This window comes from Typopeltis vanoorti, chromosome 4 (genome assembly GCF_054136105.1).
Source record: "Typopeltis vanoorti isolate ZY-2024b chromosome 4, IOZ_Tvanoo_1.0, whole genome shotgun sequence".
Classification (NCBI taxonomy): Eukaryota; Metazoa; Arthropoda; class Arachnida; order Uropygi; family Thelyphonidae; genus Typopeltis; species Typopeltis vanoorti.
The window spans coordinates 84,528,806-84,541,229 of record NC_143552.1 but is presented as its reverse complement, the minus strand read 5'-3'; the positions used below and the strand labels follow the sequence as shown (position 1 = coordinate 84,541,229).

Sequence of the window (12,424 nt, the reverse complement as noted above, 5' to 3'; positions counted from 1 at the left end):
AGAAAAACAAGAAAGAGCTAAAGCAAGTGTGGGAATAATAATAAAATGAGGATTTTCCCAAATGAAATAAAATAACAGGAATACATCTGAGAAGATTCTGAGAATAAAAATAAAATTGCAAAATAAGAATAAATATAATTAGTGCATATAGTCCTGAAGAAAGAAAACCAAATAGATTATATAATAACAAATAGAACAGTAAAACCAGATGAAATATTGGATATAAGAGTGTTAACATTTGCAGACATTGGAAGCGATCATGAACTATTGATGGGAAAATTTAGATTCCAACAAAATATTCCTATTATTATTAACATCCAACCTCCATGGAGTCAGAGACTCATCGTGAGAGGTACACACTATTGCACACAACTCATCCAACTGTGCCTTAAAATGATTTAATGTGTCTACATTCACAACACACTCAATGCATTCCACTCACCAACCACTCTCCACGCAAAGAACCTGCTCCTCACTCCCCAAGCTCACACCTTCTTTATACAGTTTCAGTGTCTTTGGATGGTCGTGACACCTGCAATGAGTCTTTGGACTCCTTGGAGGTGTCACGAGTAATAATAATAAGTAACAAAATAAGAATCGAAGCAAAAATATTAGGAAGGTTATTCTAAACAAAATATGGAATGTGAACAAAGTTTTCATGTGAAGTAACTTCACGACTATAAATTAAAGAGACCAAGAAATTATATACCTGGTTTAATCCTTTGTTCAAGTACCGCACGGTTAGCCTAGTGGCTTTGCGCTTCGCAACCATATGCCTGGGGAAGGAGTGTCCCAGGTTCGATTCCCGTTGTAGACGTGAGGAATTTGAGGATCTTCCTCAGGCATAGCCAAGTTAGCCGGTCTTGGGCGCGGTCAGTAGGGTTTTTTCCGCCAATTTATCTGGCGTTTTTCATCCCGCAAACAGGCAAACCGGCCCCATGAACATACGCCTCTACAGTCAAAAATATATCCCCCCCAGCGGCAGACCAGGCAACGGGTCGGTTGGGAGTAGTACTAACAAGAAGTCGCATCTAAAAGTAACACGCGGACCCTGCATAGGAAGCGGGAATAACGCGTAGTAGAAGAAGAAGAAGAATCCTTTGTTCAAGTGTAAGCAAACAAAGTTTGCACCTGAAGTATTTTCAGGACTGGGGCAACTCGTATATAGAAGCTAATGACTTCATATCACTTGCCTTAATATCAATTAGCATAGCATTCTACATGTCTGCAATGTATATGCTTTGCATTATGGGATACTAAGGCAAGTGATGTGACGTCATTAGCTTCTATATACGAGTTGCCCCAGTCCTGAAAATACTTCAGGTGCAAACTTAGTTTGCTTACACTTGGATAAAGGATTAAACTAAGTATGTAATTTCTTGGTATCTTTAATTTATAGTATAACCAAGTGGAAAAACTTCCAACACCTATCTCTAATCCAGATTATTTTAATAATAAGTTGTGACATCTTTCGGCTACTCTTATATGAAAATATACTCTGCATTACTTCAACCTTAGTATCACCTCTGGGTCTGGCTCCCACTGATGTGACCTCCAAGGTCGAAACTGGTCTGGGTAGTGATCCTTCCCATAATGAATAGCATTATACATGTTGGCAAGGATATGTGCTTTGCACTATGGGATACTAAGGCAAGTGATGCGAAGTCATTACCCTCTATACATGAGTTGCCCCAGTTCTGAAAACAGGTGCCAGTGTAAGCAAACTTTGTTTGCTTACACTTGGATAAAGGACTAAACCAAGTATACAACTTCTTAGTATTCTATAAGTTTTAAAAGAGGTAAACCGAGAGTAGACATGTCGGTACACAATAAATAATGGAAAAAACTCACGTAGAAAGATTATTTATTAGTATAATTTTCGCCTGTGTGTCACAGGCATCTTCAGTACATTAAGCTCAAAATTAAACACTAACTGACAATTCCAAAAAGTGCCACTTTTTTTTTTTTTTTTTTTTTTTTTTTTTTTTTTTTTTTTTAGGAAAGTCATTGACCTTTTTAGTTATCTTACACCAGCTACTTAGGTGGCGCTTTTTGGAATTGTCAGTTAGTGTTTAATTTTGAGCTTAATGTACTGAAGATGCCTGTGACACACAGGCGAAAATTATACTAATAAATAATCTTTCTACGCGAGTTTTTTCCGTTATTTATTGTATTCTTAGTATTCTCTCTCTCTCTCTCTCTATATATATATATAAGCTAATGACTCTGCAAGTGGTAATTTTTGTCTATACACAAATGCCAGGAGCATCAATAACAAAAGGTTGAGTTCATTGCTTTGGTGAATACATATCTATTCAGATGATAAAACATGTCTAGACATATGTTTTATTACATGGTATTTGTGTATAGACAAAAATTACCACTCTGTTTTTTTCTTATACTTAAATCTACAGTCTGTTTAGTTCATCTGGATAACTTTCTCTTTTCCTTCCCCAGACACACTCAAAAGGTTTGAACCCAAAACATACATTTCCACACCTTTGCCAGATATATATAACCATGTCCAATAATTTCATATCATTATCATGTTTACAAACAATAGCTGAACGTTACACATGCACGCACATTCTCACCAATCCTCTGATAATCTAGTTTCCACTGATTCTCTGCATTAGGTCTCACTTCAATAAATAATTTTTCCAGGTTTCTAATGTCAAATCTATTCTAGTGCAGTCTATCCTTCCCAAAGAAGTCTTTTCTACCATCAAACACTGTCAATTTTCTGATAATTTTTTTTTAATTAGTATATTTCAAATGTCAAATTTTCCTTGCTTATATTATCAACATTGCTGCTTCAACATTTCTACTCAGTGGGACAAAGATGCTCCTCATTGGCGTGTATTTTAGCTTGTGTTTTAGACATAATATTGTTGGGGCCAGTTTTTGCTGACATTTTAAAGATTTAAAAACCAGCAAAATTTCTACAATTATGTTATAAATGCACTGAAACAATAAATCCTCTATAAAGGTACAACAATATACTAAAGATACAACAAATAAATTAAAGAGGTTCTATAAGACTGATGCAAAGGATTTCAGTACATGATGAACAGCAAGAGCAAGGGGTTCATCTGGACCAATCAAGGGGTCAATCTTGGAAGATCGTATAAGAGTGTGCTGACTAAATTTTTTTTTTGCTTGAAGAGTAGTGAATGAACAGAATGAAATACTAAAATTGTGGGTGTCCCTGCCAGTTAATAAGTTTAAGGAGAGGCATGAGGTATCATTTGTATAAAGATTGGTGCGAGTTTCCTGTGATACGAGGCTTCTGACTCCATGGAGATACCCATATAATATAATTTCTATATATCTGAGATGCGTTTCCAACTCTGTTATGCTCTAACACAAACTTTTTCACCCCATTATGTCGACTTGCCCTTGCTAATGATTCAAAAAATTCCTGTTTCTTCTCTATTAAGAATCTCTTGGAAATTATAGGCAAAAATAAGTATGCCCAATTTCAAAAATTGTCAACATCACCATTTGAAAAATAGCCTTCTATTCAAGAATACATTTTTGAAAATTATGGAGACAACTACCGTGTTTGAATAAAAACTTTAGTTTAATATAACTAAAATCTACATTTGACGTTTCGACCTTTATGTCAAGGTCATCTTCTGGAGCATACAAACTATACACAGAAGCTACACTACAATCAAACTGGTTTGTTAAAGTTATTGACCAACCACTACAACAATTGTTGGCCTGACCTCTGGTGAGAATTACACATCAACGCTAGAGTCCTATTATTAGTTATCTGTTGGTTGTAGAAATACATTGGGCGCAACAACAAGTCTATGAATCTATCTATATACATATATTAACATCATGATTATACATGTACATTCCAGCCAGTTGGTATGGAATGGTTTCTAATACTAGCTGAAGATTGGCTAGAGTCCTGACTTATGTTGGATCTTATATATTAGGTAGGCTGAATGTGTGCATCCAGATCCTTGGAATTTTTATGCCATCTTTGTTGTTGATATTTGGGTGGTTTATCAGGATTTCGCAGGCTTCCTTAAATTTCCTTTCATACCAGGTATTTGTATGGTGTAAAGAGCGGGTGCTTTTCCAGTTGATTTGGTGTAAGGTGTTATATGTGCGTGATCTGAGAGGTTTGCTTCACCATAATGGTTATATTTAATGTGTCTTTTCTTACGTATAGGGATTGTCTGTCCTGTTTCACCAATGTACGGTAAGTTACAGGTACAGCGGGTGCAATAGACTCCAGGATGTGCCAATGGGAGGAGAGGATCCTTAGAGGAGCTGAATATGGTTTTAAGTTTAGTGGGAAAAACTATATTCAATTCCTCTAAGGATCCTCTCCTCCCATTGGCACATCCTGGAGTCTATTGCATCCGCTGTACCTGTAACTTACCGTACATTGGTGAAACAGGACGGACAATCCCTATACGTAAGAAAGAACACATAAGACACATTAAATATAACCATTATGGTTATATTTAATGTGTGATCCTTTAAATTAAATTTAATTTAAAGGATCACGCGCTCAACACCTTACACCAAATCAACTGGAAAAGCACCCACTCTTTACACCATACAAAAACCTGGTATAAAAGGAAATTTAAGGAAGCCTGCGAAATCCTGATAAACCACCCAAATATCAACAACAAAGATGGCATGAAAATTCCAAGGATCTGGATGGCACACATTCAGCCTACCTAATATATAAGATCCAACATAAGTCAGGACCCTAGCCAATCTTCAGCTAGTATTAGAAACTATTCCATACCAACTGGCTGGAATGTACATGTAAAATCATGATGTTAATACATGTATATAGATAGATACATAGACTTGTTTTTGCATCCAATGTATTTCTACAACCAACAGATAACTAATAATAGGACTCTAGCATTGATGTATAATTTTCACCAGAGGTCAGGCCAACAATTGTTGTAGCAGTTGGTCAATAACTTTAACAAACCAGTTTGATTGTAGTGTAGCTTGTTTTCTGTGTATAGTGTGTATGCTCCAGAAGATGACCTTGACATAAAGGTTGAAATGTCGAATGTAGATTTTAGTTATATTAAACTAAAGTTTTTATTCAAACACGGTAATTGTCTCCATAATTTTCAAAAATGTATTTGGATCACCGTGTAAGCTTAAAAGAAAGGATTCTATTCAAGAAGTAAACTTCTTGAATAGAAGTTCAGAAATAAATACTGTAGCTCCTCTTTCTTTCCAAGATCACCTAAATATAACATCTTAGTTGCCATTTAGCTAACCATTTATAATTATTTTCACCTGTTTTTGGACATTCCGGTACCTGAAAGTAGCGATGTTACTCTCTGGGTGGAAAGAACTGGGTTCAAATCCTCTTTAGGATGTGAAGAAACTTTATGAGGGCTTTTCAATTTCAACTGAGATCAGTCTCATATGGTGGTGGCAGGGTATTTCAAACTGCAAATATAATGAAATATACTAATGCATATAATATAGCATTAAATATATAACACACTGACCTCACACAGCCTTAGCTGACTTTGGCTATAATTCCAAACAAACTACATGTTACTGTCATCATCTCAACAATGCTAATAATGTCGATATTTTATTTATGCAATTCCTCTGCTAACATGGTTTCAGAACAGAAATGTTTTTCTGTTGTCCAACCAGGCTGGAAAAAAAAAAAAAAATGCACACACACACACACACACACACACACACACACAGTGTGTATGCACATGTATATATTCTGACACATACACTATATTAAAACATATACAATGTGATGACTTCACAACTTATATAATGTAATCCCTAAACTTTTTATGTCCTTGTCCACTCCTAGATTTCTTATCTACTCAATCTCCTTCAAAATTTCTCCATCAAGTGCACACTTTGCATTTCATTACTGCCTACCAAATTTCAGAACGTTACGCTTTACAACATTGAACTGACAGTTCTATGATTCATACAATATATTCAAGTCCTCCTGTAAAGACTACATTTGCCTCATTCTCCACAAATTTGCATCATCTGCAAACAGTTGCATATTTCCAGTTAAACTCATCTCAATATCACTGATTATACAAATTAAACAATAAGTAAACCAAAAACAGATCCATGAAGCACTCTAGTGGTGACTTTCCTCTTTTGGGATACTGCACACCCCCCCCCACCATACAGAATTTGCTGATACGTATCTAACAGCCAATCAGCTGTCTGACTCACTAATCTAGCATCCCATCCCATCTGTTTCAATTTAGCTACCTATTTATTGTGTGGCAGTCTATCAAAAGCCTTTCCAAAATCTAAGTACACCAATATGTATGCATCTGTCCAATGTATGTCAACTTGTATAGTACTTAAGTAAATTGGTAAAACACAACCTCATTGACGCATCCATGCTGACAATCAACATGGATACTGATGTTATCAACCCACTTCTGTACCTTAGGTCTCACAACTTCTCCAACACATTAACTACAACTGCAGATATACAGATTAGTCTATAATTTGTAGCCTGTCTTATCACCACCTTTGTGAACTGGAGCAATTTTACTTTCCTTCCACTCCTTTGAGACTTTGTTGCAATACTTGTTGAAGAGGTATGCCAAGGCTGATGCTCACTCCCTGAGACACTCCCTAAGACATGTGATCTCAAGCCTTATTGCCATATTTATATCAAGCTCAATTTCTCATATACCTCTTGCTTACTCACCTCTTCTCCTACTCTCTACATTTGAGTTTCTTGTGATTTTACACTGATAAAGATGAAATATCCTAATGAATTTCTCACTGAATATCTGAATTATTTTCTCTGCAGCCATCAATCTAATATTTGTCCATTAATATCATCTTACCATAATCATTCTTCCTTCTACTTGCCATATATTGGAAAAAGCTATAGGACTTTTCTTAGCCTGATTGCTAATTTCTGCTCAAGTATGCAAAGAGTATAAAGAACAGGCCAGGAATGTGACTCAGTTGATAAGGAAAACAAAAGTGTCCTTGCCAACTGAGTCACATTTCTGGCCTGCTCTTTATAATCTTTGTGCAACTGAATATTACCATTATTCATCTTGTGCTGCCTATGCAGTTGCTTCTTAGATTTTATGTTTAATTACTTCATTCATCCAGCTGATATCTATCTTATTCAGCCTTTTAACTTTCAGAATACATCTGTACACTGATGTTAATTATCTCTTGGTTAATGCCCAAGCAGCAATTATCTCCTTAAGCCATAGTACTGCTCCAAGCTATCTCCTAAGCTTTTCAGTCATTAGCCTAGTTCCACATGTATCTTTTCCTAGCAGAAGTGTTCACATGGCTGGTCACCACCCAAATAATCGCTTCATGATCACTCTTACCAACTAAAAGGAAATGTGACACCCAAACTCACAATCCCATCCTCTGATGTAGTTATCAGATCTTCATTCCAATCTATATTATCATAATTAAAATCACCCACAATGATCACCCTTTCCTTGTTCATTAACCAAGATGCATATACAATTATTCATCACCATTCTCCACATGCCTTAGCCAACAGCAACATCTAAATATCTTTTTTTTTTTTTTGGTCAAACTTCACATCACACCATACTGCTTCAAAAACTACTATTGTTACTATTTCTCTTGTGTTTCTACCTTATGTGGACATGTTCTCCTGCTATCATCAACATCACCCCTCCTCCCTTCTCTATCCTCACAAAAAACATTGTACCCATTCATTTCTATTCCCATCAGGATATCATCCTCATTTAACATTATTTCACTTATTCCAACCATTTTTAGGCAATACACTCAATCAGTGAAACAATTTCATCTTCTTTATCTCTGCTACTCCTGGAATTCATAAATAAACATTACAGTGAACTGTAATGTTTATTTAAGTCTATAGTCAGTCCTACCCATATTAATGAAAAACACAGTTGTCTAATTCCCATCAAAAAATGAAAATGTTCATATGATTTGCTATTTCAAAAAAGCTTTTTAATGTAGTAGGTGGGGGGGGGGTCAAAAGATGGCACTATATAATAGTTTAGGATACAGCCATAAAAACTAAAAATAAGCTCGTAAATCTGAGAATGTTATCTGATAAAAAGAATTGCAAATTTATTTATTCAATTAGAGAAGATTATTCAAATATATTGAATATTAAAGGGAATGAATATATCAAATAACAATTATATACATTCCATGCTTCTTCTTAATTTGCTTTTGAAAAAAGTAATTTCTGCTATAAATTGACATAGCCAGCAAAGGTTGGTCAATTGGTAGAGCCTCTGCTACTAATGACTCAGCAAAACATTAAGCAAGTTTGAGCACGGTTAGTAGTTGGAAGGGATTCAATCGTTTGATGCTGTTGGCACACTCTCCCTCAATGAGTCTTTGGACTCCCTGGAGGTGTCACATAAAAATAATTTCTTGCACACTGTTGAAGAAACATCTAACTGCATAAGTAAATCATCTTATGTATATTTCTGATATATATGGACTATGCATAATGCATAAGATTGGATAAAATTCAACGATTAACAACTGTTTCTTCTAAAGCAAAAATAATGTGCATGTGCTAATAGGGTGGAGGTCAATGAACATCTTTTATTCCCTATTTAAATTAATTGTCATGTTTTATCACATTAAACTAGCCTACTATGCTGGTTGAATATACAAGAATATGAAATTATTAAACAAATATCTGGAATCTGTTGAAACAAACCTTGACATTTAAGGATAAGGAAGTCCTTTTGCCTCTTTACAAGGTCTTGATAAGAGTACACTCGAACTGCTGTGTATGCACATTTGATCTCGATGGTATGGAGGAGATAAAGAAAAGTGTAAAGGATGCAAAAATGAGTTACAAAGATTATATCGAGATGATGAAATGCAGATTGTAACGGCAGATTCAGAGTATGCGAACTACAGACTGGTTCAGGAGAAAAAGGGGGTGATATGATAGTGGTTTTGATGTGGTATTATAGGATACTGGTTGATGAAAGTTTCTATTATATGGAGGTGAGGAGAGACTACAAAGGCATTCATGGAAGTTAAGTTTGTTCTCAGTTAAGAAGGTGAAAGCAAGATTTTTCTCTCAAAGAGTAGTGAGGGGGAATAGTTTGCCTCTTTAAGTGGTGAGTGCATCTAGTGTGGATGAACTCAAGAGAAGATATGGCAGCTGATTTGGGTGATATATAGCTTCCCTTGATGAATCCTTAGCTCCCTGGAGGTCTCAGATAATTTCCACTGTCCTAACATAAAATGCCATTATATAGATTAATTGTGTTAGTTGTATCTGTCATTTTTTTTCATTTTATTATTATTATTTATAGCAATGATTACAGTCAAGTCACATACATAAAAACAGTGTTTAATTTTAATATTCATCATTGTTCTGTTTTCATAAAGAAGAGCATAAGAAAGTTACTTAATTAGGGTTCCAAGAAGTACTCACTATTTGGTATCGTTTTACCTCGAGTGAATATCCTATTTGTGAAACTGATACCTAGCTATAAATGAAAACAAAAAAAAATATCAGGAAAAAAACACAGATCTAGGAAATATGTTACGGTGTGTGTGTGTGTGTGTGTGTGTGTGTGTGTGTGTGTGTGTGTGTGTGTGTGTGTGTGTGTGAACAATTTGAATCGTCTTTTTTTTTTTTTTTTTTCCGATATTATACAAAAAATGACATTTTTAAGTACCATATATGTCGGCGTATAGGACGACCAGCATATAAGATGAGGCCTAAATTTTAGGCCATTTTTAGGTTTTAAGCTTATGTCGGATGAATAAGACAACCACCCCCAATTTCTTCTTTCTTGTATTAATGCAACGTTAGGTATTATTATATTCGTTATATTTTTTCATAGCATAGATTTAGTATTTACGCAAATTACTCTAATTAAAAGTGATTAGCCCCACTTTTAATTAATTGTTAATTTTGCATTTTTTTTAAATTTTAGGATTATTAAAATTGTTATCATTTAAAATCATGGAACCAGCAACAAAACGAAGAAAGAATGAAGCTCGATTTAAAATAAGGGTAATTGAAATGGCAAAGCATACTAATAACTGTGCTGCTGCATGAAAGTTTGACATAACTGAGAAGATGGTAAGAGAATGGAGGAAGAAAGAAGATATTTTTAAAAAATTGCCAAAGAAAGAACGGGGGATCACCCGATGACTGCAACTGGAAAATCACTTTGCAGAATGGGTATTCAAACAAAGGCAGAATGATTATCTTGTTACAAGAAATATGATTAGAGCATATGCACTGAAATGGTCAAGATTGAATCCACATGAAAGTATAGAATTTCAAGCCACTTCAGGATGATGTAATCATTTTATGAACAGACAAAATCTGGTAATAAGACAAAAAACTAAAATTGCTCAAAAACTACCAGCAGATCTTGACCACAAACCTACCAGTTTCCATAAATTTATTATTCAGTTGAGACAAGAACATAAATTTCTATTGTCAAATATTGGAAACATGGATGAAACCCCTATGAGTTTTGATATGATAAGCAATAAAACAATGGCATCTAAAGGTAGTAAGAGTGTACAATTTTGTGATCAAAGCATGAAATAAAGTAAAAGTAGAGACTGGAGATCTCATGGATAGTACGGAAGATGATCCGTTGTGGGACACTGATGACGATGAAAACGAAATCAATTCACCCGACTCAAACCGGGATCCCTATGACGATCATTTGAACAATGAATCTGAAGAACTATTCTCAACTTGATGAAGAAAATTAACATGAAACTTGAGGTTAATAATTATGTTTTTTAAGGCCTACATCTATTGTAATATTTTAAATAAATTTATGTACCATAAAAATTCATCTGATTTGTTTATAATCACTGCCCATTTTCTTATATAACGATATATTGTAACTACCTAGATGTTCGAAATTATGCTTCCCTTTTTATACTCGCCGTATAAGACGACCCATGATTTCGAGGGGTTTTCTGGAGTATTTGAGAGTCGTCTTATACGCCGACATATACGGTAATTATAATCGGACAAAGTTACTTTTAAATAAAGTAAATTTATGTAAAATACCATAAATGGTATATTACATAAAATATGTAATATACCATTCTAATGACTTAATATTCACTATGTGCATTTTTGAAAAAAAAAAAAACTTATTTTTAAAGTAATAATTTACTTAAATCATCTATTATAAGTACTTGTTAGCGTTATTTTATTTTATTAAATACACGAGAAATTTTCACAGAAATAAAACCTATTTATTTTATTTATTATTTTTTTTTTTTTTAAGAGAGCAATACTGTAATTATGACTGGTTATACGCTAGCATCTTTAATTCCAAGGACAGACAGACAGACATCCTTCTTAAGCGGTCAAGTGATGAATACTGGAAAGCTAACAAAAAAAAAACGGCCAGGCCTTTCTAATATAACAGCAAAAACATATTTCAGTATGCACGTACCGGCATATTTTGAACATTTAACTTGCATCAATAACAGGACATTTAAATCACATGCACTCACAAGCTTTAAGATCCTACATTTCAACTGAGAATCTACTTAATCAATTTTAAAAAATTTAAGCAATAGGAAGAAAACAGTATAGAAAAAATGTCAAAAAACGGAAAACTGATGCAGTGCCAGCATAACTCCACATATAAATATCATATGCTACCTCTTCACAGAGGGCACTAATATTCAGTTACGATATTTGTTAAAAAATAAAAAAACGTCATAGTGCAACATTGTACATTTCGACATTTATTTTATTTTATTTTATTTTATTTTTCTCTCAAATGTACTAGAACAACAATTGTAAAAACAAACTTTTTATTCTAGTGTGTCGAAACTATGTAAATTCTTAAAGCGACAACCTGTAAACGCATTAAAATGTGTACTAATAATCGGCGTAACTTGCAAACAATTGCACTTCAGAAACTTTCCGAACAACTTCTGTAAACAAAAATAATCAAATTCCATAAATAATGCAACTGTACGTACAAAAAAAAAAAAAAGTATGCTTATTTAACTAAAGTTGTTCAGCTCGAAACATCTTTAAAAAAATCCACTAACATCACATAGGCAAAGTGGATATTAAACCCAACATTATATCAAAGTCGAATGTTGGTAAAAACTATGCAAGTTTCGTAAGTTGCCCTGAGAGCTTATGAGAATACAATCCTCGGCACCTCTGAGTTGCCTTAGTATGAACTACTTAAAAGACATGGGCAATGTCCAAGCGCCCATCCGGTTGCCGAGGATTGTATTCTCGTAAGCTCTCAGGTCAACTTACGAAAGTTTCATAGTTTCTACAAACATTCGGCTTTGAAGTAATGTTGGATTTATTATCCACTTTGCCTATGTAAATTTACATCGCCGAAATGAAGCCTTTTGGCTCTTAGTAATCCACCAAAGTAGTAGGGTGGTCACT

The 12,424-nt window shown here is 34.4% G+C and overlaps 1 protein-coding gene across 4 annotated transcripts in view; it reads right to left on the bottom strand.

Moving 5' to 3' along the window:
• Nucleotides 1-11,655, bottom strand: part of LOC150107464 (mitochondrial nicotinamide adenine dinucleotide transporter SLC25A51) — a 125,203-nt gene extending 113,548 nt beyond the window's left edge. For 2 of the 4 annotated variants that reach the window (XR_016548197.1, XM_090391312.1), the window contains exons 1-2: nucleotides 11,457-11,655; nucleotides 9,449-9,503 (exon numbers count right to left, since the gene is read on the bottom strand). The gene's annotated coding sequence lies outside the window, so the exon portion shown is untranslated. The remainder of the gene's footprint in view (nucleotides 1-9,448; nucleotides 9,504-11,456) is intronic. The other 2 variants (XM_090391313.1, XM_090391314.1) reach the window with 2 other exon arrangements.
• Between the last annotated feature and the right edge of the window lie 769 nt (nucleotides 11,656-12,424).